Source organism: Varroa destructor, unplaced genomic scaffold (assembly GCF_002443255.2).
Source record: "Varroa destructor unplaced genomic scaffold, Vdes_3.0 BEIS01000003.1, whole genome shotgun sequence".
NCBI classification, from domain to species: Eukaryota; Metazoa; Arthropoda; class Arachnida; order Mesostigmata; family Varroidae; genus Varroa; species Varroa destructor.
The window spans coordinates 46,617,794-46,644,241 of NW_019211456.1; the positions used below are offsets into that span (position 1 = coordinate 46,617,794).

The 26,448-nt window shown below is 40.6% G+C and overlaps 1 protein-coding gene and 1 long non-coding RNA gene across 6 annotated transcripts in view; one reads left to right on the forward strand and one right to left on the reverse strand.

Annotated features, from left to right (window-relative positions):
• Positions 1–20,232, reverse strand: part of LOC111246236 (suppressor of lurcher protein 1-like) — a 252,987-nt gene extending 232,755 nt beyond the window's left edge. For 2 of the 5 annotated variants that reach the window (XR_002671600.2, XR_002671601.2), the window contains exon 1: positions 19,396–20,225. The gene's annotated coding sequence lies outside the window, so the exon portion shown is untranslated. Of the gene's footprint in view, positions 1–19,395 lie in introns of all 5 variants that reach the window. The other 3 variants (XM_022795511.2, XM_086984160.1, XR_002671599.2) reach the window with 2 other exon arrangements.
• A 120-nt stretch (positions 20,233–20,352) lies between these two features.
• The window catches only part of LOC147757037 (uncharacterized), a 63,828-nt gene continuing 57,732 nt past the window's right edge, over positions 20,353–26,448 (forward strand). Inside the window, exon 1 of the long non-coding RNA XR_015324190.1 lies at positions 20,353–21,031. This is a non-coding gene — a long non-coding RNA (uncharacterized LOC147757037). The remainder of the gene's footprint in view (positions 21,032–26,448) is intronic.

Sequence of the window (26,448 nt, forward strand, 5' to 3'; positions counted from 1 at the left end):
ATATTTCAGGTAGCAATCACTAAGCTCTTCACTATCCTTTTTCTGCCCCGAATGGCTGTGGTCTCGTCCACTTCATCCGATACTCCCAGCTGTTACTAGAATGCCTACTCGGCCAGCTTAGTATCCTCTGTTATATTCTATTATATAATCGTACCATAGATTCTACAGCTTGTGAAACTTGACAAAATAAAATTTCAATTATAATTCGTCACACAGAGACTTCTATACCATTAAGTATTCCGTTGCCTCCGAAGCTCATTTTCGAGCGTCACATTGTTTCTCTTCGAGCGTATTTTTTTCATCATGTTGTCACTGTGTTCTTGGGTCAATGCTGTCGCAGGCTACAATCGACTGTGGATATTTCACACCTGTTTCATATACACAGCGGCCAGTGATGTTTTTACTTGAATGCTTTGATAGATTTTCGACCAATACCAAAGGTGATTGTAGTCTTCGTTTTTTGATTTTATATGATGTTGAACGGTCGTTTTCGGCTCTAATCTCTCCGTTGAAAAAACCACTATTAGCCTCTTATATGAACAAAATGCCAGCTGTTGATGCCCTACTTCGGGTGTAATATTTAAAAACGCTCTGAAGTCCAGTAGTAGATGTCCGCAGCCAGACCCAAATCGTCTGCAAAAAAAAAAAACGGTCCTGCTACTTTAAACGTTTTCGAGGAGATTCGGGTACTAAGCGTTGAATCCTTTCTACGATCTTATCTCTAGTTCTGTTATACTGAGCGGGATGGAACCGACGATATCGGACAGCGTTACTTTTATCAACCAATCAGAATTCAGGCTTTCCTCATATATATATCAATGTGATCCGCATGGCTTTCGTGCTTTATTATCTTTCAGCGTTCGTTTTTGTCGCCTCCGCTATGTCTTCTGATGGCACCAAAAAACGTACATATCAATCAATTTCTCTGATCTCTAGCAACATCACTATGACGATATAATCACCTCCTTACTTGTTGCAGTTTTCACCTAGCGTTTACTCGCGTACACGAGTAGCTTGAAGTGAGAAACGGTTTTCTTCCGTTGTGCTCTTTTACGATCGCTATTTTCGGCCTACAATAATTTAATTGAGGCACACACAGCCGAAAACGGAAGGGCCTTTCCGGCCTGGATAATGTAATCCTGTTGCGCTTTTTCGATTTACTGTTTCTCACGCTCTTTATGTATGAATACTTTCCGGGCACGTCGGGTTAGGGCTGCGTCTAACGGTTTAGTCAGGTGTCGGTAATACTAAGCACCAACCGGTTGCAGTTGTTTTTTAACTCTGCTGCTTACCTTACCGTCTGCCGCACGGCCGGGCGGGCTCGAATACGCCGTTATAGGGAGCGATTTCATTCTATTGCCTGTAGTATTTTCTTCCCACAAGATTACGTACCTGCCGAAACGTGTGTTATGAGTCAAGCCATTGGTTACTTTGTTTGTCTTTCTCTTTACGCTCGCTAATCGTATTCGCCTTGCTGTTGTTCTTCGAAGCCTACTAGATCTCTGAAGTATAATATATTGTGATGAAATTGCTTCAATATAATGCTAGTGTCGTTTCCTAGTATTTTTTCTACAAACTTAAAACACTTGGTATTATATATGTGATCTAAGACAATGTTCCGTCTCGTAGTTCTTCCATTATGTATCTTCGTTAAGTTTACTATGGTTCAATTCATTTAGAATTGTAGGAATCTTCCACTGAAGTCTTTATCTTTTCCAGTGGAGCAAAGTGTGAGCATTCCTATCTAATAATACACCACTAAAACCTTTGATAATACCATCTGAAATCTACCTGTCTAAATTTTTCTGAAGTGCATGCGACATATTTGCCAGTAAGCATTTAACTTTAGCACTGCTACGTTAAGTTCTTTCTTTTTCCTTTCCATGTAAGGGTTGTCAGGCTAACATACAGTCAATTGTCCTTCTGCTCGTCTTGTCAATGTAATGGCATGCCACTGCGGCAGTCTCCTGATAATTCAGAAACACCTGGTAAATGTACAAAAGTTAGGCCTTAACGAATAGACAGTTAAAATTATTTTGGGATGATTTAGCGCAAGTTGTCAGTTGTATTGTTATTGGAATAATCAACTGCGTGAGTTTCGACGTCCGTTCGTGCTAGACATGGTATCCTGTTGTTCATAGAGATTTCATCGAACATAATCCTCCAATACCTTGTTTCAATATTCTCTGAATTAAACTGGCCACGAAAACCTTGAAGGACATTAGTGTGACAATACGGCAAAGAACGCTAAATTTGTTCTAGATCTAGCGTTGGTACGAGAAGCAAACGCGCTAGCTTTCCTTAAACGAAAGGCTAAAGGAGCAAGCTAACAGAGTGAAGCCTCACATTGAGCATTGTCTAAGAGGAGTATCCGAAGAGTTTCCAAAGGAGTAGCCGATAACAGTCCAGTGAATTTATATCTCAAATGAAATTATAATAATCAGGATGTCATAATCGACACATATGCTTGCCCGCACGTTTCAATTAAACTGTACACAAACTGACAATACTCATAAGGGTCCCACGCAAGCAGTAATTCTATTAATAACTGCTAGAAAACACGAAAAGGTTCCCGCGATCGTACACTCACCTGCCCTTTAAAGCGCCACCTGGCGACGATGATTGACATAGCAATCGTCTAGATATACCAAGTACAACATTGTCGTCACGAGCAGCCCTCTACTGTGAAAAGGTACCAGACCCAGTTTGAAAAGCTGTTATCGCAAGGTTAGATTAGAAGCGACAAAAATGCACTTGAAATTTAGAATTATGCTGTGTGAAAAAAAAGCGTTGCATTGAGATCAATCGTATTATACGGCGTGCTTTCAATAGAGAGCAAGAGGGACGGATACATATTTATAACTCTATGCGTTATACATACATTTAAGCAGTGTAAAGTGGTTACGGAATACTGTCCAGTATACATTTGCCTGCATAATAAGCCCAAGTAATAAAGTCGCTTTGCTAATTAAACATCGATTAGGATTTTTCAGTAACGTTTGTGTAGCTCGGAGGCATCCATCAAGGATCAGCGTTTTGCTAAGACCAGTATGGACTCTATTAAGCAGATTACCGCGAAACGAAAACCCGTACACTTAGACAAAACGCTATCTACGAATAAGACAATCAAGCGTTCAACTCCTACAATGATATTAAATGCTCATTAGTACTGTCTTCCACCAGCAAGATCATAAAATTAACATTAAAATCAGATACAATGATTGTGTGAGCTAAATGAGATGCCCTTCCGTCCCATCGTCGATCAGCACCCTTTATACGCGACTATAGTAACGACTGGTATTATTAAGTAAAATGTGAAGCTATCTTTATTTTCTACCACGGAAATACTTCAACTGCCACTAGTGAATAGATGCCAGCAGTGATCTTTTAGTACTAGAGTGACAACGCTGAATTCGTCTTTTGGCTCTGTTATTAAAACTCTTATCTTATTGTCGGTGTTTTTAACCATAAACAAGAAATGGACGTTTGAGAAGGCGGCAAACTTCGAAACGAAACTTCTGCCAACGAATCTTTTGCATATTAGGAAAAAAAAATCGTCGAATAACTTGTCCGACTTTGCCTTAATAACGATAAGGGTTTTTACTGCTGGCTTCCATTAGCAGATCTGTAAGCACGATAGTCATTTATCATTTAGGCCAGCTGATTTCGAATATCTTAAATCGGAGAAAAGCTATGATTGCTTAACGGCCTATAGGCATTGATATGTTTTTAATATGTGGAGAAATCAAGGTTAAATAAAGCACCGAGTCTGCTACACATGAACCGGTGAAGCGAGCAGATCTATTCGGTGATATTGAAACAATCTCACCGTTGTAAGTAGACGAAGAGCACAGTTTGCGTGTGTGACAGCCGATCGGTGCCAGCTGTATTAATAGGGTTATTGTTGTTCCGCTAGCCAGTGGTATCGTTGCAAAAATTCATTCGACGTAAAGACCGTACTCTCGAACGAAGCGCGCAAGGTTCTCAGCGTAAGTGATCGGCCTTCTAACAGCTACAGTATTTGCATACGTTCGAATCCAAGTGAAGCGACCCGAATTTTTCATCGCAACGTTTATTTGAGAGTGAGAACAATCACAAACCTAGGCTAACTACATGATGGGCTCTCTTATGGCCCTCGACGACAAAGTTCTAAGACGATTAAGTCAACTACACCTATCTACATAGACTCGTGCCGGTTATGTCGAATATGGAAACACGCAACCAAATTTCCATTGTTCAGAGCTGTTATTTATTGTAGACAGCAATCACAGCATAAACCACTATGTAAGGTATAATTTTCGCGTTTGGGCTATGTACATGTTATTAGCATACGTTTGTTACGGCCAAAAAGCAAGTGATTCGAAATGCCGACAATGAATATCCCCTAACAGACTACAGGTACCGTTACTGAGCGCTTAACGTTCGAAATTATTCAGGTGAGATGTTTACTCCCACTGCCCCACTGCCCTAAAACGCTCACTGCCGCTAAAACGGCCCTTTCTAATTGATCTCTGTAAGCACGTTGGATTGATTTTTTTGGAAATATTCTATCTAGGTTACCATGAACACCGCCTAGTTACGGTTATGAATAGTATATGCACAGTGTCGCTTGCTTTATTAAATCCTGGTAAAATTGCTCAAATACACATGGTGTTTCCGAGTCTCCAGATAATAATCGTAGCGATTGTTATCGTACTTGTTCTACAATTACGCTGTCCAATGGACTCTCTTGGATACTGCGATATTCGCGCGCCTGCACGGCCTCGCATTTCCAGTCCTGATTCTCGCTGGGCATACGTTTCGACATTATACACATTTTACTTAGGCCATAATGTGCTTTCGTCCTGTTCGATCATCTAGTATTCATGCAATAGGCACACAGAATGATAATACGACGCGTTTCTACTATGAACTCTTCTACGTAGCAAACCGCGACCGATACAGTGGCTTTGCTCCACTCGTAAATTTTATTAAAGCATTGAAAATCTGGTAGTTTTTGTGCGGAACGTGTTTTTGACGAGTGGACCCCGGGCTTCTTTGAGACTAAATGTTGATTTTAGATATAGGTATACAACTAAAACCTAACCAGTTTCGACTAGTGTGGATCTATTGGAAAAAAGTGTTTGTCTAACAAAGATGTTCGTATAAACATTAATATTGATTTTTCGAGTCGAATTAAAAACGTATCAGTCAACTGGCGGACCTCCTTGAGGACACAATCATTTCGATGTAGATAAGGCAATTTCATCAGAGAACCGTATGGAAACTTGGAAATAGCAAGGCTTTTAGGTGACTAAATGTGATTTCAGTGTTATTATGACGCTAATATCTCAAAGTGGTCCGGCAACGGGTACTAAGCTTTCCTTTAATTGACAGGTGCCGGAATTACCGAGATTTGGCTACCGTCTGGTTTACACCATTCGCATTTGCCAGGTACAAGCATCACAGGTTAAATAACAAAATAGAGGAGATGGATCTGCATCCGGCTTAGCCACGATTAAAAACGAACAAAGCTATTCCACAGAGAAACGCATCGACAAGGCAAAATCGTCGTTATCTATAACAATAATGGACACTCCTGGAAAAGTCGTTAACGCAAGATCTCCAACGGGAATTTTTTTTATGTACTATATTGGTATATATACCAAATTAAATTGGTAACAGCGCATTTGGCAATATGAACGCCTCAAAAGACTCGAGTTCTACGTCCGATATCGCCGCATCCATCGGACGGCTGGCTCCATGCACGACGCCCATTGCCAGACTTGGAAATTTCTTGCGATACGGAGTAGACAAAGTTGATAGGACATAGGAAAATATCATTGAGAGTGACGGCAAATTGATAACAAATGAATTAATTATTACAATTGCAGCAAATGACTCTATTGTTTTGAATTAGATAAAGAACCTTTACTATTACTCTGCCAATCTAGCAGCTCTGAAAACCATTCAACAATTACAAATACTAATAGTTCCTAAACAAGTAACTTGAAAAATACAATTCCAGGAGAAGGCCTTTGGGGAACCGCGGAAAGGCACGCGGTTGTACTACTGAAACCGAAATTAGATAGAACAATTTTTTACTCCTTTACATTGTTTTTGATCTAAGTTACAATTTTGTTATTAACTTGTAGCCCTTCATTCAAATTAATGAATTGAATCTTCTTGTTCATCTTGTTGAGCATGCTTAAAAACAGAAATAGGTTCCGGAATCAGGTACCGTTGCCAAGAGTTGGATTGTAGTAAATTTTCCGTCCGAGAACCTGGCTTGCCTGTCACTCTCTAGATTATATTTCACGGCGTGGTCTTGCAACTAACCTACGATGATTATTTCATGTTACATAAGATACTTTAAACAAGGCATGAGTATAGCCAATGCGATATTAACCTTTAAAAATGAGCAATAGCCTAAATAGCGCTAGTCGTTTGTCGACTTATAGAGGTAAGGCAATCGGCTAGAAAGGAAGCTGTTTTTTCTTCAACGGTAGTAAACGTAAGTCATTCACTAATAGCTTTAACGGTACGCGCTCAAAAGCTTTGACCTATTTTTATAGTGCTAGACCGACATGTGCCGGAACCGATTGAGTCCTACAGAACAATAAAAAACAACAAAATACGTAACGTTTAACCTTGCCTTATCACTAGTAGGCATGAGTTATTTGTCAGTAGTAAACGCAAGAACGTCATATTTAACCTAGATACGTTTATTGCTTCATTTTATACTTTTATCGTTCTATTTTATATAAGCTCACATAAAGGGTGTCCATTTTTTTTCACTTACGTATGCGTGTCCTTTATAAAGCAAAGCTTTTCCTGGGTCTAGTTTGATGTTTGCAACAAGATAAATGTTTTTCTAGCGAAAGTAATATATTTTCTTATACACATATTACATTTAATAGAGGGGTCCTGAGGGAACCTCTGTATATTTCTTCTCCCAGTTTGTAGCACTATAACTGCATAGCGGAAAATTCGAGGGCGCGTTTGCTACAGTTAATGAAAGTGAACTATCACGCAACGTAAAACTTCCCGGAAAAAACGTTGAACATCTTTGCCGGCAAAGCACAGACCAATGGCCATAGAAGCATTTGTACGGATTAATGCGAGGCGGGTCGCTATTTCCATCGTCCTCTTGCTGTCTCCTCGCAGCTTCAAATCTTTTCGCGAGCGCATTCCTTGCGCGAACTCAATCAATGAATGCAACCCAGAACTAGTCCAGTTTGTGTCAAACCCTCACTTCCACCGTGCGCTATGCAATTTGACCCAGTTTAGTTGGCGATCCTCCTGCGGCTTCGTCTGCCGGCTCGGTTTCTTGCCTTTAGCCCTGAGATTGGGGCAGAAGGCAGGACCCCTCTACTGATTAATCCGCGGAAACTATGCCGACAAAAACCCGCATAAGTTAGTTCGTTCGACCGACCGCTTACCGGCTAACATTCGTTTGTCGTATGTTGTATTATATGACCGTCGGACCCCACCACTCATACCGTCGATTTAGCATCAAGCAACTGATACTCGGTTGATACCACTGTTAAAACGATAGTTGAAAATTCTGGGCAAAGAGCTCACATAAATGAGAAGCACTTGAATTTGTTTACATCTCATTCAGTAAAGACATCAAACGATCGTTGTGATGTACAGGTAACTAGGTGCTTGACCCATTTGTGTTTTTTTTTTTATACATAATTATGTTTCACTGGAGTATTTAATTTGAGATCAAATAGATATATTTGTATCATTTGCCTTATTAAAATGCAAGGAAATATCAAACGAAGAGTTCGATTCTATTGTTGTTATATGCATATAGAACTCCTACGCGCACTTCGTTGGGTAAGGATCGGTATAAAGATAATATCGGTTAGACATGCTATACCCTGAGTTGACCCTGATTAACGGCAGTCGTCGCTAGTTAGCAGGGCTTTCGTAAAAATCCCTATGAAAACTATTGCTAACCAACAGAGAAAAACAAAATTTGTCAACTATCTTAATATCATAACGGTCTTTAATCGATCGACGTAGAAACTTATACCTTTATCAACAATCATTTAGTATTAAGTGAACTCGTTGATTCAGCTTCGTCGGTGAGACAGAAGATTTTATGCACTAGGAAACGTTGATTTTACAGAATGGAATATCTTGTATGACTATCATTTCTCACATAAGTCTACATTGTAACGTTTTATAAATTGCCAAGGTGTAAAAAATTTCAAAATTTAAAACAACTATTAACGGCATAGATAAACTCTTATTACTTTGTCAACTCGACGGATTTAGGTCATTTGAATAGGTCACAAATAAATATACCTGGAATCTCCTAGGTACCCATTTCGCTCTTTCTAACGCTAGTCCAAATAAGATAAATAGTTGGTCACTGCTGATCTGAAGCATATATCCATCTCTTGGGGCGAAATAGGTTATCCGCGTTTCGTACCGCCTTATCTTGGACGCAGGCTCATCTTGTCTCGACAAGCGTCACTCGTTAATCATTTCCAATCCAAAGGAGCTAGGTGAAAATCTTTCACGTAGCTTTATTTGCTCACATTTCGATATGGCCTTGCCACTTCAAAATCGCTCAGATGAATCTTTATACGATTTATGGAAAACCTATTAATTTAAAACATCCGCTTGAAGTAGCATGTGCTCTTGATTTCGATAGGCCCTAATAGAACCTGAATAATTCATTGTCGGGGACATTGACGCTTTATTTCCGCAACAACCAATTTCAGGACTGAAGTAATAGCAATAAACACCGGACAAATGTTCTAGGATGATGACAGGACATAATGGGCCAATCTTCGCACACATTAGAACCGAATCGGCAGGAAAACAATGTAATTTTCGACCCTTTAATCTGCTTTATAAATCTATGACCTGTAAATTGTTAGTATATATACACTAGTAGTTTGTCGCGCAATATAGAACCACCTACGTTGAAACTGCCGTGCAGGTGGCCAGTGAATTTTTTTTTGGAATATGACCAATTTAGCTTGACGCGCGTTTACTACTAATAATCACTTAGAATAAGCTGTGTTTTATGAGAGACCGCTATAAGGTTAGAGCTAAAAATAAAATTCACTGTTACGTCTAATGGTTTATGAGCCAATGACGTAGAGCTTCGGTATTCTGTAGTTCGGTAAAACGGGTGGACTCTTTATTTAGTATTACGGCGAGTATGTTACTTAAAAACAGCATCAGTGTTTGTAGGTGGGTGACGCGGACTAATATTGACTTAGACACATGTGCCATCAGCTGTAGCCTAACAACTCAGGCTAGATAAGAACCGATACAACGTGCACAGACAAAATCGTACACGTGTATAATGAGTTATTTCGCCGCTAATAACATCATTCAAATTTCGAAACGTTATTAATTAATTTAAAAAGATGCTTCACTGATTCGATTTCGTCATTGAAGTCTGGTGGACCGACATTTCGGACATATAGAACCTTTACACCGTTTTGCCATCCCTAATGGACTTCCCGGATACGATGCACCATTGGGATTTTCTATATGAGTATCGTTTCGAATGTATGTTGAGTCTGTAAAACAATCATCAGACGACGTATGCATCTCGTGCCTGTTTCATGCAGATCAGATACGATGTAGTCCTAATTGTCATTCGTCCGTTGCCGGTCTTCTATGTTTCTTTAGGAAATAGACAGCTCGTTGAATATATATATCTATATATATATATATACAGTACGTTCACAGATAGATAGAGTGGCATTTAAGATTACCCAAAGAACCAGTGAGTTCTATTTTCTAACCAACAGTAAGTACTTCATTGATATACTCGTTTAGCCGTTGTCATCCGCTGCGATTAAAGTAAAACGTTTTTCTATAAGGGACTTCGCTTTCGACCGAGACGGTTTTTGCTGGCAACTTTAAGGACGTACAATTGGTTGATACAAAGCTGCCACTCACAGCGGTATTGAACAGATCGTCGTCACGCGGTTCATATTCTCTGCTTATGGTCGCTAGCAATATAGAAGTAATATTCTAAAGATTTCGCAAGATTCAATGGATTCTTTAATATCAATGCACTCATCATCTGATAAAACAGAGTCACGCGACCCAAGTAAGAATAATAGTCAGATCGTAATTCGTTGAATTGATCATATAGCAACAGTCTGCGATACAATTTTCATGACAAAGACAGTACCGTCTGCACTGTTTGAGCCAGAACTCATTATCTTATGCCTCTTATAGTAGGTTAATATAAAATGGTAGCGATAAATGCACATATTACGGGGTATCATCATCGGTTATTCTGAGGCCCAAAACTGTTCGGTCGCCGTATCTACTTAGATAGATATGGGCTCCTTTATTTTACAGTATACATGCAAAGCTGGGACATAATACAGACGAAGTTGCCAACTATCATAATATTAATTCTGTCACACTTTACGTAACGGGCTATTTATGCATTCTATTTGAGAGGATAAATGCAGCTACCAAGTATTGTAAAACGCTGTTTGAATGGGAGCTAGTTTCAGCAAACAGGATTCTGATTGGTCTGAGACTCGTCTCAACAGAATAAATCCCTTTGAGGTCAGAAAGGCTGCGGGTGAAAGCGACAGCAGGTTTTCTGCAGCGGTCATTGGACCTGGGCCGTTGTTGACTAGACGAATAATTTACTGTTTTCTTAGCCCTCTCTAACTTGACAACCCATTGGCTGTTGTGTGTACTTAGCTACCTGTCTTGGCCATATATGGGGCTGATTTTGCCAGAAAAGATTACTGGTGCGAAGCATGGTCAAGGCGAGACGCCGGCCTTTAGCACAACGCAGGACAACGGTGGGCCCGAAGTCATCGATCACGCTCCTGATGGCCATGGAAAGAGTAAGGGGCTTTGGCGAACATAAAGGATGCGCATTCTTTCCTTTCCGCGTGCAATTGCTCCGGTTCCATTCAGCATCGCCACAATGGATTGTAGCCCTGCAACTTCCCGACACAACGCTAGCTGTTTCCAGCACAACACAATAACTAGCGGCATTTCAACCATTGGCCTTACACGAATGCTCGGTGCGGCATCGGCAGTCAATCCACGATGTCTAATGCATTACCTATACTACGTAATACTGTAAAAGAAGTGAAGAAATGCGACATTAAGCAATAGCGTGAGCTAGAAACTGGAAAAGCTGAGAATGTTGATTGACAAGTCCTCATTTAAAAACGATGGACATACACAAAAAAAGAACGTGGTCTTACATAGTGGAAACTAGGAGTAAAAGATACTCCCAAATATTCTTCTTGCTCATGCCTTTCTGCCGGAAGTTGCGAATTTGATGAGATACCGAGACTGTTATGCGTTACGCCTTTGCTAGAAAATCACGGACCAACCAACAGCTATTCGTAGGCCCCTTTTTGCACGTTTAAAAGGTAACTAGACAACGATCTCTAGTATGTCCTCAATGTAGCACCATCACTGCCAGTGCGGCTACTGTTCGGGAGAAAGCTCTGCTCCGTAGTAGAATAATATGATAGAATGAGTCGTCCGTTGGCTTCCTGCCGTGTGAATAAACCGAGCGTATGTTGTCCTATCCAAGATAAAAGTAATGTAGTACTTAGAAGCGGTACGACGAACTCCTTTAGGACGCTCGACACAAAGACCCATTTTCTTCTCCTTCTTTTCGCTCAGATCCGAATCTACCAGTACTGGCATCACGATCCCGAGGTCAACTACGAGTAATGAAGCGTTCATTTAGGATACTGAGAAGCGTCAGAGACTGGTTGGCTGCTCAGGCCACAAAATACGAATGATGGGATTTCAGCAGGAAAATAGAAAAAGTGAACGAGACGATTCACCCGAAATTACATTGAAGATTACGGGACAAACAGAAATTGTTTAGCGCGGAATTCATCTTTTTTCCTCAATGATATAAGAAATTCTTCAAGCGATACGTATCGTTTGAGAGGTTTTTAGAAGGAATGATATATGAATTATGTTCAAAATAAAAGTAAATCGGAATATACATATTTGTGCTCCTCTATGATCTCTTTTGAGATTCGTTCGACTGTACCTACTTTTTTCTCTTCAAATAGACCAATGCAGCCCCAGCAAGAAAAAATAAATTTTGATATCTAAGAATTTATTGAAAATGTTCGGTTGGTCTGAAGACAAGTGGATGACATATACGAGCTAGGTGTGAAAATGCTTCAATTATCTCTCTCTTTCTTCTCGTCTATTTCTTATTTTCCTTCTATATCCTTTTTACGCTTTGTACATATGCGTTGATTTGTAAGCACACACAGATATGCACTATACAAAAATCGTCCCCCGGAAGCAAATTGAACTGAGATATCGCGCACTCACATGCGTATGGAATAGTGGATTTCTAAGGCTCCTGCTGACGCTGCGACCGTGGGGACTCCATTGGAACTACCAGGCCAGGATTTTGTAGGGCAGTCCATCAGGGTAGAGGTTCCTAGTTTCACACTGCCACGGTAAATTTGATCGTCAGTTGTTTACCTACAAAAGCTTTCGACACTTCTGTTTCTGTGAGTCGTGCTACTTCTCGAGTCAATCGGAAGACTGAATTCGGGAGATAGGCAATGCTATAGAATCAATGCGACGGCTTGGCCGGATGAAGCAGCCGGGCAGCTGACGACGGCAGCGGCCGTCCTGTAAAACCCGGAGGCCGCGCTTGGAAGCTTTTCCGTCTAGCTCTAGCGCGGAACAGTAGGCCACCACCTAACAATGACAATAGAAACCAAATACTGCGAGGAACGTTGGTTAACGCCGGTCGTCTGCTTTTCCCCGTCGGTTCTCGCGTGTTTTTAACGCCGTTTGTTTGTGCTGATTCGGCTGGCGATGGCGATGTGGCTGCTAGCAACGAGATATTGGACAGATATTTTCCGAATGAACACCCGGCCTCCCTTTTTCGTCTGTTTCTTGCACTCGATTTTTTTTCTTTTCTATCACGAAGATTTTCATCTCGCACCCCCTCTTAAAACCCCACAAAGACCCTGCTCCCGAACTCCAGTTTCTCGACAAATGCTATTCACCCAACGACACATACAATATTTGAAGCGACGGCCATTCTTTGCAACTGCCAAACCGAGATGTAGGCCACAGTAGAAGCTAAAGCCCGCTGAATCTTCAGCTCACGCGCATATAATATGCTCATCTCTGCCGTTCGTTTACTTATTCGTTCAAGTATCGGGTATACACACTCATGCATATTGCAGGCGGCAGGTAGACAGAATAACGTAAAATGCGTGCATGAGAGAATATAGGAGGAGATCGGAATAAAGGCATGAAGGCACTGACAGCACGAATAAAGGAAATAGGCAAACTAACGTCTCCACGTATTAAGATATAGCCACGCTTACGCACGCATTTGGGGCACTGAGCTCATGCGCAACTTAATTGCCAGAGTCAACAGGCAAGTATCGTGTCATACTCCTATTCATGTATGAATCAAATGCAGCTGCTGGTACTGTTTCTCGTCTCGATTCGCCATTTAGCCAGTCCGTCAATCAATAGTCTGGTGAGCTTTGACTATGGCTTTGGAAGCTGACAGAGTTGAGGGACAAAAGTGGGGTCGATTCTTACGGACCTCGCGGCCTACACTAGCTTCAGTACCTATACCGTATCCACATTCGTAACTTTTGTTTTGCCTTTGATTTTTGTCCCTGTTCAATTCCTCTAACTTAGGACCCTTACTACTATCGTCCACTGATTGACCGATCGAACCGGTATAGTTGCCATATATACAAACGGGTACGGAGTGGGGTGTCACCAGATCGCTGAATTTTCGACTTGATTTAGCCACTCATCCTCATCGTCTTCGTTTCATAGAGAGCAGCAAAACCAAAACGGGCAAATTGAGCTCGTTGAAGATGGATGAGCAAACGCATCTGTGTTTAAGCGTGGATATAGAGAAGACGGTTGCTCCGGCCGGGATGGTCAGCCCAGCACAGTAAAGCCAAAACTGTCAATAGACCAGATCCCGTCTGTTCACTTGTTGGCTGCCGTCAAGAAATGTTGAAAAGCTCCGAAACCCAAAACTAGCAAAATCAAAACTGATCCATCCGTAAAACCATTGGCGTGCAGCACAATACCATACGTTAGACATGTGTGTGTTAAGAATAGGCCACTAGACGAGACCACTTTGCACGCACCATCGTCGTGCACAGTAAGGGCAGATCGGCGACCTCGAATGGAAAAAATGACCTAGTCACAACCCCAACAGTGCTAGGGGGATGCACATACGCAAATTTCACGATTATAAACTGCGTTTTTCGTATCGAATCATATTCTGAACAAATCTGACGAGTGGGGATTACGTTTGGATGACCATTAGTACCTTGACAGATAGTTGTTTGCAATTAAGCTTTTGAACTCGATGTAGCTCTTGATTTAGAGGCGTGCAAATAATGACGACAGCAGTCCAGGTTTTTTTAGTACAAAACTATGCAAAAAATAATCTAACATTTTACCTTCCTTTCAAAATTATAGTTTTTTAAATTTTGGCAAAAAAATTGAGAACAGTTAGGGTTGTAGTCGATAAACCGAGCGGAAATATTCAGCAGTGCTAACGTCGATACCGAACTCACTTTGTTGCGGAACAATTAGTGGCTGTAGAGAAAACACTCGTAGAAAAAAAACTGTCAGCGTAAACAGTGTGTGATTATTTTTTGGCTCGCAACAAACGTAAACGTTTAAACTTTTTTCTCAAGCCGCTGTTTTCACAACTAAAAAAAACTTGGCTAATTTTTGTCTGTGGTAACTTTTACAGTAACTTGTTAAAGCTAAGACTGCGCCTAGTAACCAAGTTGTGTTCTTAACTGAGGACGGTTATTTGATATATTGCTGAATTAAATGGTGATAATTAAGTATTTGTGTTATATTATATAATAGCACAGTAGCCTAATATTCCATCATCAATATTATTGAAAAACCTATGTATGTTCTTGGGGTGTAAACAGTCGTAACTGCTATGCAAGTTATCTTGGTACCTATTTTTATAGTTTACTACGGATTGCTTTATCTCTAGCATATATGTCACACGCACTCGACGGTACCCAGGACGACAGACTAAGCGATCTTAAGAAGCAAGGATTAGTCCGGCCAACCAACTAAATACCTCCTACCCCCCGGGGATCAAGCGGAGCATTTTTAGGGATTAGTGAAAGCACAAAAGCTCTATTCCTTATCCGTTTAACTTTGATGGAACTCTTCGTCTACTAGCATATCCAATTACTCTTGTTTTTGTAGGATAGAGCATTGGAAGCTTATTGGTAAATTTATACAAAAAGTGTTGTACAGTTGAAACCAAAAAATCCAGATTTATTTAAACAGTTCAGAATTATAATTTTAAGGGTAACTCTTGGATAAACTAGCGTAAAAAGGATACACTTTCGCGATCTTTCCAATGACCTAGTGTCACGACTTTCTCATAGTCGAGGTAAGCAGAGAACATGCTTAAGAGTCTTGAGATAGTGGAAAAAGTTATATTTTCGTTATTAAGGGCGATTTTTAAAACGACATCGTTCACGCATTAAAAGTGGGTATCGGACCCCGTATACTTGTTGACAGACAACTTGTTGCACGATCCGTGCAAACGAAAATACGGAACCATATGTATAACGCGACTATCTTTACTATTATAGCTATACGACAGTTAGCATACGAAATTTCAACGATTCTTTCACGAAGTGATGATAACTTGTACTTAAAATATTACTATAACACATAAGTAACTTAGGTAACGTTACGTTTTAGCCGGCCTTCGTTTACTTGTCCAGGAAGTCCAACTCCCATCAACGTATGATGATGCAAGCTTCAGGACTGTGTACGCGTAAATTCATTAACATCAACATGGTGAACCTTCCACTGCAAACAGATACTGAAAAATACGGCACTGACCAAATTGCAGGAGCTATATCTGTTCGACGGATTCGTATTATAGATGTTTTGTCGTTACTATTTACGCGGACTATACATATATGTCATCTTTTATGGCCGCTTCTCTTCTGCGTAAGGCTATAGTATTTTCTTACTCTCACGCCTTGTTCACTTGATATATATATAGTAACCAGCCAAACCACTGATTCGTATCTAACGTCGCCATATCTCCGCACTCCGTGTTTACTTGATCCTTAAGGGTAGTCGCCTTTTGTTTCTAGCCAGCACGACGAAAAAGCCGGTCTTCTCGCTATGGCTCTGGCTAGCTGCAGAGGTCTGGTAATTCCATCTACGTCGACCCGATTAAACGCATTACTTGCAAAAAGCCATTAACAACCGGTGGCAGCAAAGTGGAAAAGTCCTGGTTGCTGAATAAGGGCGGCGGAACTGCATGCGGTAGCTGGACTAGAGTCCGCGGAACCTTCAAAGTTTATTTTCGAGCCTTTGCTGCCGTCAACCTGGGCTATCATACTGAATTAGTGGTAATAGATAAAAGATGCACGAATATAATGTATACACGGAAGCTCGCAGTTGGAATCGAGTAGTCGGGGAGGCTAGTATTAGTTCACGCCGACGTTCTCATTGGTTACGGCGCGAACTGGATACTCATTTTGCTCTGAGAGACAGACTACGTTGCGTCTACAACCCCGAAGCGCTTGCTGGACTACGTCCTCATTTGTGCCCCCTTCAGCAATGCGGGTCAGGGAGAAGTTGTCGCTCTTCCGGTCGTTTCGTGCCAGTTTTACTTCAAATCCTGAAAGAGGTAGGTACCAACAAAGACCACTCCAAGCTACAGCGTTGTGGATTCAGTACGTGGTTTTAGCTGGATATTTTTCAGTCGTGCAGATGGGGAAAGGGAGAGCAGCACGGCGCTATTCTATGCAAGATGAAAGGACTTGGGAAAAGCGTTGGGAAAGAACTTTCGGCCTTTGCCTCAAGTGTACACATTTGTTACTCCTCAGAACGTACACATACACACAGACATACTCTCAGTATTCACAGACATACGCTTATTTCTCGTTCCTCAACCCGAACTTCTTGTTAATCCAAAAGCCCTTTCACAATCCTCGACGCCTTTTCCTCCCAACCGTCAAAGCTGGACTGTTTTTTTCTTGGCAAGTCCAGCACCTTCCTGGTTCTTTATGAGCATTGCAGCTCTGTGACTAAGCGAAGAACCTTCACTCTCTTTACCTTATCACAAGATGAACGTAGACGCAATTAGTGCAAGTCCTTTGATGCTCACTGTTACGGTTTCTTTGCATTTGTGTTCGCCCCTCGAGACGCAATGTGTCCTTAAATGAACAATCAGTTGAACTATGGGTCCCTTTAGGATAATAATAGAGACATTGAATATGCTCAAAAAGTTAACCTACCGAAGCTGGTAGTTTCACCGATTATGATTTTACACAAAATCTGGAAGAATTTCTCCTCTACCATTATTGGGCTTAAAACCAATGTATATCAATAATGTGACGATAGAGCACGCTTAAATATAAAGCGGCGCATTTTTGACTAAGTCACTTTCACATACTGATAAGAAACCAGGGTGGCTAAGCAATCAGCGGGAGCAGTAAACACGTTATCTTTTCCCACGAAGAAAAGCCAACAATTATATGATCATCATTTAGTCTAAATAAAGGCCGGCTAGAAGATGATTCCTCTAAACAAAGTCTTTAACATTAGCGACCCCTACAGAAAGTTAGTTATAAGCCGGACGCACTAGATTCTAATGGGTCTGAATGTTCCTTCGTGACACAATCTACAATTTGACGCTTGTTGTTTCACAATGAAGTTGTCAGCATGAAGTACGGTTGTTTCTCATAGATGTTCATTGATTTTACTTAACTATTCAGCTTTGATCCGTTTCTACAATAAATTGATAAGTGTATTTTATAATCCGCTGCCTACTCCACGACGCGCCGTCGACATCAATTGAACTTCAATTCTATCTACGTCAAGGATACCGATAAAGCTTAAATCCGTTTTTTTTTTCTTTCTTATATGCATAATAATCCCTCTAGCTGCAACTTACGGTTTTTCTCTTTTCCTTGGTTCGTTCGTATAACAGCGATTTCGAATTTATTCAAGCAGCAATAACGTGTGTTCGAAATTAAGGGTCACGCACCACAGCCAGCAAGGTAAGTATTCTATTCTCTGAAATTACTAAGCTTAATATATGAAGAAGTGTTTTAGCTTAAGTATCAATAATAAGGCCAGGTTTCAGTATTGTTAACACGCAAAAAGGCATAGTATCGTCTAGAATTGCTTCACTAGGAATCATGATACGGCCTGCATTTTTATCAATTTGTAAATTCGTCATAATTACCCGCTCCCAAGGTAAAACGGGACAGTCACTTGTGAGCAGTTTTTATAATGCTTCTACATTTAATTATCACCATTTAGCATAGAGAGCAGTAGAGAGCACATATTTAAGATCATCGTTGCCATTGAGTATTCACTAGCGTGCTAGAAGTTACGTACATATCTGATTATGGATAATTTTGTAGTCGTAAACAATCGGCCATAATGTTCTACGGCAATCATAGACTAACAATGCGTGTCACACAGCAGGAATAAGCTGTGTTTTTTGTGCATAGAGAAACATTGTTTCTACACGAGGCTCCTTTTTTTACGATGATCGCTAGCTTCCAACCATAGAGAGACCGGCTGCGACAAACAGCCATTACTAATTTCGTTCATGACAGACCGCTTTGAATCTATGTGGGCCTTTTCAACGAATTCGCTTCTAATATTGTGTACAATATGCTATCCATCAGCCTACGTCGAACGTAATATTTCCATGAGTATATACACTTTTCGACGCAGCCCGTCAATGAAAGTAGACGATATTGAAATAGATTTCGTTTGCTTTACCCGTTTCCGAAACGAGTCCTAGCACATTTGCTAGTTTCGATGAAAATTTTAGCTTTGAGCTGGCGTTTGTATCTGCAAACGATATATCTACGATTTGTAATCTACACAATTTTGATTCGAAGGAAATTTAAGTTATTTAAGTTTACTTCATCATAAATACACGTGAAGAAGAATAAGGTTACTAACAATCATGCAACTAACTATATATGTTGGTTTTGTGATTTAGACACGTTCAGTCACTTCTAACCATCTCACCAATATATTGTTAGTCCGTATAGAATCTTGGGTGGGCAGCATCAGTATTATTTCTACTTTTTATCGCAGCCGAGATGCGAGCAGATGCGGAGATTAAAAATCGACATTTCGCGCTTTCGTCGTTTGCGATCGCAACGTGTAGCGGGTACAGTCTTATTTTTTTTACACGTTTCGTCAAGTGACTTTTTTCATGTTACAAGAAACTTATGGTCTACTGTGGCCTTATTGCCGAACGAAAATATTTGATCTGTAAGCTACCAGACCATTTTTTCAGTGTCGTACCTATCATTCCTAAATCATTTCAGTAGGCTTGTCCGACACCTTGACCTGGTCAGCACAAATCAGTCGCTTCGTACTCACCATGATTGCGTATTTAACAGAAACGCAAACACCAAATGTGTCCACGTTAAATAATCCTTAAGCAATATCCTTATTGTTCGTATACAACGGTGACAATGTATGTGTGATGTATCCAGGTGTAGAAGCTGAAAAAAGAAGTTGGAGCACACACACTAACATATCAACAAAATGTATCCGCACACAAATGTAACAGACGATCGGCCGATTAGCGTTATTGTCTGCTTTCGGTCAATGGCAAATTATCACTGGGAGCACGATGATTTAAGGCGTATGAAACAGAGGCAATAGCTTAGTGTTCACCCTCTACTCCACGGTACAGCAGAATAGCATCTCTATCATGGCACAACGAAAATTCACCTCGATGACTCCAGTTGTAGCACCTTTGCACAGTCGGACTCTTGCTCACGACGAAATCTCATTCCTCAGTGAACCTAGACCGGTTTCTTCCTTCGCCTGTAGTCTGTACCTCATCGCTACGAGAAACAGGCGCACAAACTGCTAAATAACGCCGGGAGGAAGGTTTGCCTTCATTGTATCGTACCAGAACAATAACCTTGTTTTACCACCACTCCAGTAACAGAACTGACTATGGCATCGGATCGAACACTGCAACGATCACCACAGATGCGCACAACAGATAAAACACGACCGAAACGGTTCTCACACTCAGCTTTCTTGTAGATCGCCACAGCAGTTGGTGGAGCCTGGCTGCTGTTACTAGTAGTCGTTTTGTGTTCTCTGTTGGCCGCTGGACAGTATAGATGGTTTCGGAAGAGCGAGCGGCTCGCCGCTTGCAAGCTTTCGCTACCCCGCCAAACCGCTCCGAAGTCCTTCGAGTAGGAAATGATACCCTTCCCTTCATTTAGGGAGGAAGAGAAAGGCCCCTAGGAGAGGGACCCGTTCGGATAAACAACGATAACAGCGCCCCCCAGGCCAAACGCTCTACCGTATACGGGCGGGTGCCGACGGACTGCAATGGCTAAACGCGAAAAACGGAATGCTTGTAGACCCGCTAGTTCGCCTGCAAGCAAAGCTCCTGGGTCTAATGTCGACACAGAGTTGAGTTTACTAGATAGATAAACACAGACAAACAAACAGACAGACAGACGCTTAGATCCATAGTTAGATACATAGATACGCGCACATGCACATACATGGCAGGCGGCTCACTTGGAAGCATCTGGATGTTTTAAGCAGCTTCAGCCTGATCTGGAGGACAAGGTGCAACGTCCAAAACGAGAGGTATTATCGAAGGGCGCAAAGCGTCAAGGTAATAGATATAAGAGAATCCTTCTATGACGCGCTGATCGCGCAAGCTGGTGAAACTGATCAACTTATAGAATGTTGGCTGTTTGTCGACTGTCGGCTTGTTATTACAAGCAGTTATGATGTGCTACATCTTAATCAAAGCACAGGATCGTCACAGAACAGCCTAAATACGGCAAATAAAACTGTAAAGCGCGCATTCGTAATTGCTGACACAGTGATCTCAGCTGTAGGAACACTTTTCGCGCACAGTAGAAGAGGATAAAGCGGTAAATATTATTAAGCGAAAGAAGAAAAATGATGACGATGCTTATAGTGACAACAGTGATGAGGACTTAACAGGCGAATGAAGCTCGTGAGTCATTCCCAAGTGAGTATTCTATTGCTGGATATAGATAGACTCTATTAAATAAGCTGGCTGCTCTATGACTCCGCCGATTTTATTACTAACGCTGTAATGGGGAGATCTGGGAGCTCTGAGTGGTTCCGTTGACCTCGCTCAATGCCTAATCTTAGTGACTCACGAGGATAACCCAGCGTAAACGTCGCCATGGTCGCTGGGATACGTTGGGTCACAAGAGAGGTGAAACTGCTATAACAACAACTCTATACGATAGCCGAGTCATAGAGCAAACGACGGCAAGTCGGCGTAGGTGGCCGCCATAGGAAGCGGTAATATTTTACAGCTGCAAAATGGCTATTTATTTACACTCATCTTTTCCGGGAGCTAATAACCACTTCTGAGCTACTTCCTGATCTAGGCACTGTAATCACATTCATAAAAGAAAAGAAAACATTCCGATTATAAATTTGCCGTATCGTTTATAACAATCGCAATTCACTGAACTCCATTGCGTCTTGCACTCACAAAAAAATAAGGTATGAACCGTGAGACAACTCAGATCTACTCTCGTATTATTTCTACAATTAACAAATCTATACGATTTGATCACTCATTCGTTATCTCCTATATTGTTTAATGTCATTAGTATAAGGTAAGGAAAAGTACAACAATAGAACGACAAACTGAAGTGCCACTCATTCGAACCTTATGATTAAGCTTATATAACGACAAAGCAAGTTACAAAGGGGTCGGGAATGGCTTGTGCTCATTTACGTTGTTCTGGGTTGTTTTCTAAATTCGATAGCGCAGCGGATGTCGTCGTAAATCTTGAAACCTTTTGTGAGACCATGCTTTGTCGTTAGCAAGTCTTTTGTCTCGCTGAAATAAACGCTGAAAAATACTCGTTAAGCTTAATAATCATAGTCAGGTTGAGCCGCTCTGACCTTATTATCTTCTGAACGACTTTGTAAAGAAGACACTCCTTGAACCCCCGACTTTGAAAAGAAGAAGGATACGTTTGGGAAAAGCAATATTTTTTTATTAATATTGAGAGACTTGTGTCAATGTTGGTGTTCGGGCTTGTAGACCTCGTCCTAAAGTATTATAATGTATACCAAGTTAATGGCCATACTATAAAAACAACGTACAGAACATACAGGCAGCGGGATTGTCGTATTGAGGACAGAAAAGCTGGTGAGCTAATAATGGCCTTCCTGTTCAGCTGAAATGCAAGGCTAAGCGTCGATTAAATACACCCAGACCAGTGGAGGAAGTCTTCCTAGTCAACCGCACCTCGTACCATAGCGAAAGCAAACGAAACCAGTAAATAGAACAAAACATCGGTCGATCAATTTCAAACTTCCCGGTTCCTTTGCAGATTCGGGCTTGCCTGCCGAGCTTTCAGTTTTGAACGTCGGTGCGTACCCTAGGCATAATCTTAAGGCTATGGGGCGTTGAGCTATTTTTGCCATACCTGACAAAACCCTCAATTAGTTCATGACGTAGCCATGATCGGTGAGGTGGAACATGTTTTAATTTCACTTGAATCATTATCAAGCCTCGTGCAAGTAATTGCCTGCCTATTACCGCCGACATCATTACCTGATAGCGCAACAGTATCGTTTGCCTAATAAAGTGAGGTAAGTGTTGTGATATTTGCACGTGTTACTCATTGATTTATAATTCGAGTAACCTTAAATCGTATTGTAGAGCCTGTTTTGTTACTGGGCAGAGCCGTATAATTCAGTCAACGATGAAATAATGCACTTCGGCTGATATTAAGCCTCTCGCCTTAGGCATAAAGAGATCTTCTACCAGTGCCTAACGTCGTAGTCAATATCACGGATGGATATATATGCCTTAAATGAATAATAGCGCTGTGATAGGCCCATTTTTTATCTCATTTTCAAACGCGGAATGCTCTTTCTGCCGTGACGCCAACTCGAACTTCTAAGCAGTTTACGATACGAGAATGTACAGGAAGTGTGTTAAAGGTAAACGAGATTGTCATTTTCTGGGAACTAAGGCAATTCTGCAGCTAGCCAGTAATTGTAGATGCATCTAAAAGGCACAACACTGGATTTGTGCAGAATGATTTATAGAGAATTTCAATTCTCCGTACCTAATAATGTATATAACTTTTACATGTTCTATTACGCAATCCTGTGGTCGTATGCAATGACCGCTGACGGACCGACAAACAGTAATACTTTAACCAATAGATATAAACTGTGAAAGTCTCTGTTCGACTTAATTGATTATACAAGCAACGCATGTCCGTTGCTGCAAGTAACCTTCACCGTTTAAGACGCTTCGTATTGTTCGAGTAAAATTCGTTACTAAATTAACAAGCAGGCATTACCGACACACCAAGTGGCTACTTGCTGGCCCCTAACCGCTTTCCTTTGCTTCATAAAAAGGTTTGCTGCGCCTTGCTTGTTCCTAGCAGATGCTGGGCCAACTAGATCATCGTGTATGCAAGCCTTTGTCCACATTAAAGGTCCATTGTAGACTGTTTGCTTGTTATTCCCTTCGTGGACGAATATGGGTGCCAGTGAATGCGCTTACTGACTTTTTCGATTTGTCCAAGCGCGTCAAGTTCAGTCGGTTTCTCCCAGAGAATACTACGGCACACAACAAGTTAAGTTGACCCGGACTCCGCCTCTGAGGGACGTGGGTCTGGAGCCTGACGCAAAGCTGGGAGCAATAAACGAGGAGAGTGGCCCAGGGGACTGTAGACGGATAGGTCTCACCCTAGAAGTATAAGTAATAGACCGACCTAACCAAGCAACAGCAGTAGTTTTCTAGCCTTTTCAGCTACTTGGGCTTCACAACCTCATTTACCGCTTATCATTAGTAAAGAGAAACAAAATTCACCCGAGACCTGGGTAATTATTTGCTCCCTTCTTAGATATTTTCAAGCCATCACCGTTCGATTGGTATTTTTTGGTCGAAGATCTTCCGCCGCACTAATGAATACGCAATTTGTAACATTTGTCTCACTTAAACCGTAATAGTAACTTTGGTGTTGTACATTGACCAAGTACATAACTTTTTTTTTATCATAACATGATTTTAGAGCTATGAATATAATACTAGGCAGTCGAAAAAAGTATTATATTCATAGCTCTTTTTAAAAAATTAGATGATTTTAAAATTACTTAATTTGAATCGGCATCGGTATTATTTGAAAGGTGAAATATGACAAGAGTACATGTACATAAACTGCTAGAATATCTTCGTTCAAACTTAAGACAGAGCGCCTCAAAGATGAGTAAAATTCACCCACTATATTTTGTAACTTATGCTGTTTTCGCATTATCGGAAAAAACGGCCAAAAGATAACTTTATCGTCTTTGGTTCGATGTGAAACATGTTCCATGTGGTGGTTAGTCATCTTACGGAAGCCTTGGTGTGAGTGTCGCCAAAGTCAAGCAGGCGTAAATAGCCATATAGTATCGTTAAGGAATTAAATTTGAAGAAAACCAGCTAAACACGAATTGATACAAAAGTATTAACTTGTTAACTTACAAAAGTTTGCAAAAACGCAACAAAATCGAGCCGTCTTTAAGGCGGCTGATACTAGATGGCTGAAAAAAATGATAATAATAATTTACGACAATAATGCACAAATAAGAAAAACATTTGCTTTACTATATGTAGCAAAGCCCGACCTGACGCCGGAGGAACTAGCGAACGTCGAGGAAAAGACGTCGTATTCCACCATGACAATGCCAGGCCACATAGGTTTTTAGTTACCCAAGAGAAAGTGACATTGTATCAATGGGAAATGCAGCCGCCGTACAGTATGAGCTTTGCTATCCGTTTCAATCTTAGTAAACTTCCGTTAATGGTATTATTTGAATTTCGATAAGAGAATGCAGTAAACCCTTGACCGCCCAGAAACTACAGATGTAAAAATGTACATTGGTTGGCAAATCGAGAAAAATAAAAAATAGTCAACCTTAATTTTCAAATATTAAAAAAAAATCAGTGCTAATCGGGGCAAGTGATCTAACAATTAGGTTTTTGAGAAAGACTACGATAAAGTGTATTTCCTATATCAAAGAAAGGCTTTACTGACCTTCCCAAACAAATAATGAACATTTATTCGTTCCCTGCAAATTATTATTAAGGTTAATAATGTTAAAGTTTTGATATTAAGCGCTGATTTCTAATGCTATGAGGCCTGATAAGACAAAGTACCAGGCGATACCGTTCGTAAGTAAGCGAGCCGTCGTGTTATGATTTAATATTGTCCAATTACTACTTTATAGGAACGAGAATGATGATCTCGAGAGATCCGCTTTTGCTGTGCTTGAAAATTGATTGAGCCCTTTGTGTTCTTATTATTACCTATAACTCTTCCGCTATCATAGACATAGTTACGTTTGCCCAGCCCGAGAAGCGATATGTTATCCCAACTTGTGTTCAATGTGCTAGATAAACCATATTTTAACCATAGTGAACGATTTCGTCACCTGTAGTCTAGAAATAGGGCTCGAATGTGGCTATAGGTGTTCTAACCCGGTTAACGCATATATCAGTAGCGGGGACGTTTATCGAACAGGGTCTGGATCCGCCTTAATAGAATATCTCCACTTACCTTTATAGCCATCATCGTCAGAGTCTAAGGATCGTGGTTTTACACGATGATGCATACTGCATAGAACTATTAAAGTATCAATCGGTAGTATATACGCGTAAATACTGATTTCAAAGGTTGACAAAGGCTATGCGAAATATATTGAGTACTCTTTAGTGCGCATTTTACTGCATCTGAGTAGCCTTAGCAAATCGCTACGTGCAAAAATGGGCTTTACATTAAGCAACAGAACATTATATAGAGTTAAAGTAGATAAACCTAGAAGTAAATGCAGGCAAAAACAACGGTCTCCGCAGATAAAATCACAATTTTTTTAGAACAAAAAATTTTTTAGTTAAATAACTGACCGCTTGCTAGTGGCTTATATAACTCCTGATTTTTTATCCATATAATCACACCTTATTGCTATACGTTCTCGAAAATTATTTTTTTAAATTAACGAATAGCATTTTGGCTATATAATAGAAGAATCTTCAACGAATAAAGAGGTGTATTTTTTTTCCGAAGAACATGTAGTTTCTGACAGTGGTGTTAAATAAATTGCAGCTGATATAGATTCACCATCCTCACTATATATAGCACTTTAAATATAAAGTAACAGTTGACATTTTACTTATTTTGGTTTCTGTCAATTAAAAACACTTTGGACTCATTGTTAGCCAGGTTGTTCAAAGTCGCCGAAACTCTTTCCCTGAAAACCGACGTAGAGGAGTCTCGTAATATATATAAGCGTTTTAATTTCCTTTGCTTTCAATTATCCTACAATTTAAGTGAAGAAACAGTTATAACTAGGATTAAGACAACTGCAAATAAGTTTTTAATAAAATTTTGTTCGACC